This window comes from Penaeus vannamei, chromosome 19 (assembly GCF_042767895.1).
Source record: "Penaeus vannamei isolate JL-2024 chromosome 19, ASM4276789v1, whole genome shotgun sequence".
Taxonomy (NCBI): domain Eukaryota; kingdom Metazoa; phylum Arthropoda; class Malacostraca; order Decapoda; family Penaeidae; genus Penaeus; species Penaeus vannamei.
In genome coordinates, this window is record NC_091567.1 from 1,568,923 (window position 1) to 1,573,922 (window position 5,000).

Here is a 5,000-nt window from a genome sequence, read left to right on the forward strand (position 1 = left end):
TGGGGGTAGTGGGAGAGAGGTGAGGGGGAGTACTCTTGGCCTGTGGGGGTGGTGGGTGGAGGGAGGGGTGTTGAAAGGGTAGTGGGAGAGAGGTGAGGGGAGTACTTCAGGCCAGTAGGGGTGGTGGGTGGAGGGAGGAGGTGTTGGGGGTAGTGGGAGAGAGGTGAGGGGGAGTACTCTTGGTCTGTGGGGGTGTTGGGGGTAGTGGGAGAGAGGTGAGGGGAGTACTCTTGGTCTGTGGGGGTGGTGGGTGGAGGGAGGGGGTGTTAAGGGGGTAGTGGGAGAGAGGTGAGGGGGAGAAGGGGATGTGGAGGAGGGTTTAGTGGGGTGTAAGGATTATGGGGATGGGGAGGAGAGGGTGGGGAGAGGGATGAGGAGGAGGGTTTAGTGGGGGTGTAAGGGAAGTTGTGGGGGGAAAGGGTAGGTGAGGGAATAGGGGTGGGTCAGTGGCAAGTGTTGGGGAAGAGGGGAGGGGGATACTGAGAACTAAGACAAGAGGGGAAAAGAGGGGAATAATTAATATCAACAGAAATCAAGAAATAAAAGGAGAGAGATAAATATGGGGAAAGGGTTGAGGAGAAAAGAAGGAAAAAAGGAGCTGAGCTAAACAAGAAAGAAAAGGGGAGAGGGGATTTAGTAGGAGGGGGAGGGGAGAAGAGAGAAGGAGGACGAGTAAGTGAAGAAGAAGAGGGGAGAGAGAAGGCGAACGAGTAGGTGAAGAGAGGAAGAGGAGAGGGAGAAGGAGAAAGAGTAAGTGACGAAAGAGAGGGGAGAAGAAGAAAGAGTAAGTGGAGAGAAAGAGAGGAGAGAGAAGGCGAACGAATAAGTGGAGAGAAAGACAGAGAGAGAGGGGAAAGGGGTGGAGAGAGGGGAGAGAGAAGAAGTCGAACGAGTAAGTAGAGAGAAAGAGAGAGAGAGAGGGGAAAGGGGTGGAGAGAGAGAGAGGGGAAAGGGGTGTAGAGAGGGAGAGAGAAGAAGTCGAACGAATAAGTAGAGAGAAAGAGAAAGAGAGAGGGGAAAGGGGTGGAGAGAGGGGAGAAGACGAACGAGTAAGTAGAGAGAAAGAGAAAGAGAGAGAGGGGGGAGAAGGGAGGAGAGAGAGAGAGGGGAAAGGGATGGGGAGGGGAGAGAGGGGTTGCCGTGACAGTCTGCCCGGCTCGTCAAATCAGCATGTGGTTATGTCCCACTTCATCATCGCCGGAGCAAAAACCGCTGACGTTTTAACTTCTCGCCTTCTTGCTGTTTACACATCCACGCACATAACTCGAGTGCTTGCTTGCTGTCGCTCTCTTGCTCTTTTCTCCTTCTCTTTTCCTCTTCTCCTCTTTAATTCTTCATTCATGTGTATATGCGGACATGTATGTAGGCATGTATATATATGTAGATGTGTGAGTGTGTGTGTGTGAGTGTGTGTGGTGTGTGTGTGTGTGAGTATCTCATGTCATTCTTATGCCTGACACACTCTCTCTCTCTCTCTCTCTCTCCCTCTCCCTCTTCCTCTCCTCTCTCTCTCTTTCTCTCTCTCTCTCTCTCTCTCCCTCTCCCTCTCTCTCCTTCCTCCTCTCTCTTTCTTTCCTCCTCCCTCTCTTTCCCTCTCCCTCTCCCTCTCTCTCCTTCCTCCTCTCTCTCCTTCCTCCTCTCTCTCCTTCAACCGCACTATTCTCAAAAACAGGTTATCTGTATTCACACACGTGCTTGTAAACTTACTATGGCATACACACAAGCATATAAAAGCAAATATAAGCGTTCGCATGCACGCAGGCAGCCAGGATAAACATGCATTCATATAAACAACGAAACATGAACACGCACACAAATCCATTGCTCGCAGAATTATTTGCTTCAATTTCGAGAGAAAAAAAAAATTGAGTTTAGCCGACCAACATCGCCGCGGGCCAAAGTTAGCGCAAAATCGGTGCGAATGTAGCACATTTTCGCTCGCTCCAGCCTCCGCTCGCCTGGTCGATCCTGGGCGGGAAAGTGAACGCGAATTTTAGACCTTGCTTGCGTTCGATATTGGCGGATTTTCTTTCTTTTCTTTCTTTCTTTCTTTTCTCTTCTTTTCTTTTGCGTCGTCGACGAGAGGGCGGATTGTTTTTTTTTCTTTTCTTTTTTTTTTTTTTTTTTTGGAGTCGTCTGTGTGAAAAGAAAGAAAAAACTTGCTCATATGTTATCATACGTCAGGCTGTAAAAGATGTATACGTACATACCTGCATGCACACACACACACACACACACACACACACACACACACACACACACACACACACACACACACACACACACACACACACACACACACACACACACACACACACACACACACACACACACACACACAAATATATATATATATATTTATTTATCTATTTATTTATATATGCATGTATATATGTATGTATGTGCGTGTGTGTAAGCCGTATTCATGCTGACAAATGTAGAAAGATACACCTGAGAATGAATATCATGTATTTCTGAAGAAGATATATTTGGAACCGGTCAAATGCATCTCGTGTTGTGAAGATATTCATTCTCATTCATGGCTCTCTCCGTGTGCGTATATATATACATGTGTAAGTGTGTGTGTGTGTGTGTGTGCGTGTGTGTGTATGTGTGTGTGTGTGTGTGTGTGTGTGTGTGTGTGTGTGTGTGTGTCTATCTGTGTCTGTCTATTTGTCTGTGTGTGTGTGTGTGTCTCTGTGTGTGTATGTGTGTGTGTGTGTGTTTGTATGTATGTATGTATGTATGTGTGTGTATGTATGTATGTATGTATGTATGTATGTGTGTGTGTGTGTGTGTGTGTGTGTGTGTGTGTCTACCTGTCTGTCTGTCTGTGTGTGTGTGTGTCTCTGTGTGTAGTGTGTATACATATATATATAAATAAAAAAGAATAAAACACGGACAGCTGGAAAATAACTGCACTCCATTCTTTATCCTGAAAAAGGCAAGGGCGGTCCGTGCTTTTTCCCCCTCCCTTCGATTACATGCATTTGTCAATGGCTTCGGCTCACTATTTTTCTATTATTTATTAACATGTGTGCATTTTATCTCGATTATCGCATCAGAGGCCAAGCTCCGGGAAGGGGAAAAAGAATATCGTGTCTTTAGTTACGGCGACAACTCAATATAAAAGCCTTTCTGTCAGCGGTAAGAATGATAACAATATTAGAACATGTTGTGACTTCGCTGTTGACTTGCTGTCGCCTTTAGCTATGGTAAACGTATTTTATTGGCAATTATTTGAGATCTTTATTATCCTGTATACTCCTTTCTTAATCTGCTTGTTTGCGCATTGTCTAATTGATCAGCTGACTGGCTTGTTTACGTTTGTTTCTTAATTGGGTTGTTAGTAATGGGTTGTTTGGCGCGTTTGTTTGTTTGTTTGTTTTTTAAGTGTTTGTTTACTTGTTATTATGTATTTTTATCTAAGTTACTGTGTATTACTTTTGTTATATTTTTATTTTCATTATTATTGTTATTGCCATCATTATCATTACTGTTCGTAGTGGTGGTATTATTGTCATTATTGTTATTAACATTTTATTTTCATTATCATCATTATCATTACTATTATTACTATCATTTCTTATTATTATGAGAATTATCATTATTGTTGTTATTATTTTTAATTATGAGAAGTATCATTATTGTTGTTGTTGTTAATATCACTATTATTATCATTATTATTATCATCATCATTATCATTTATCAACATCAGTATCATTATGACTATGATTGTTATTAATTCCATTATCATTACCATTATCATTCTTTTTTAGCTCTTATATCGTGCATCATTATAATCACCATCATTATAATCATCACCACAATCATCATTATTATTACAACTGATAATATAATCATCCTCATTTTAAATCATCACTACAATGATCATTTAACATCAATGTCAACAGGCTTAATACAATCCCTTTGTTCAGACTGTTATCACATGATCATCAAAAGCGCAATTATTTATGCAGTTATCAGCAAGAGTGATTCTGTTTATCATGATTACCATTAAGCTCATTAGTATGTATTAATTCTATTAGTCACTCGGCCGCTTGCAAAAAAAAAAAAAAAAAAAAAAGTTTTTTTTGTCTCAAGTTCATTCATAATTAACTTTAAGTGTTTGTTTTAAACATGACAGTGAGTTTGCGCAGTACTTATTATCCACTGAGAAAACACGAAAAAAAATATACAAATTATATGCAAAGTTATCTTAGCTCGTTTATAAAAATATTAACCCAAATAAACTGGAATCACAAGAGTAAAATATAATATACAAAAGTGTATTTCAACATAAAACCAGAAACTTAATCTTCATTACTACATTACTATCATTTATAGTAGTAGTAATAGTAGTAATAGTAGTAGTAGTAGTAGTAATAGTAATAGCAGCATCATTATTATTATCATCATCATCATCATTATTGTTTCTGATATTATAATCCTTATTATGATTGTCATTATTATTATCATCATCTCTTAAGTATTATCATTATCAGCTGAGACTTACATCATCATAAATACATCACCACGAGATACAAGACATTGCATTTTCACCCTTCGTAACACAACACACCGGGTCAACAAACGCACACACATGTACACCGCATATAGATAAGTATATACAGAGAAAAAAAAAAGAAAAAAAAAAAAAAAAAAAAAAAAAAAATATATATATATATATATATATATATTTATTTATTATACTGGGCTTTATAACTTTATCTTTCGATTTGCTTGGCTGAGTCGCTTAGCGTATGTGTGTGTGTGTGTGTGTACGTGTGTGTGTGTGTGTGTGTGTGTGTGTGTGTGTGTGTGTGTGTGTGTGTGTACGTGTGTGTGTGTGTGTGTGTGTGTGTGTGTGTGTGTGTGTGTGTGTGTGTACGTGTGTGTGTGCGTGTGTGTGTGTGTACGTGTGCGTGTGCCTGAGTGTGTGCGAGTGAGAGCATGTAAACACGCCATCCTGTCATGTGATCTCTCAGGGCCACGCTATG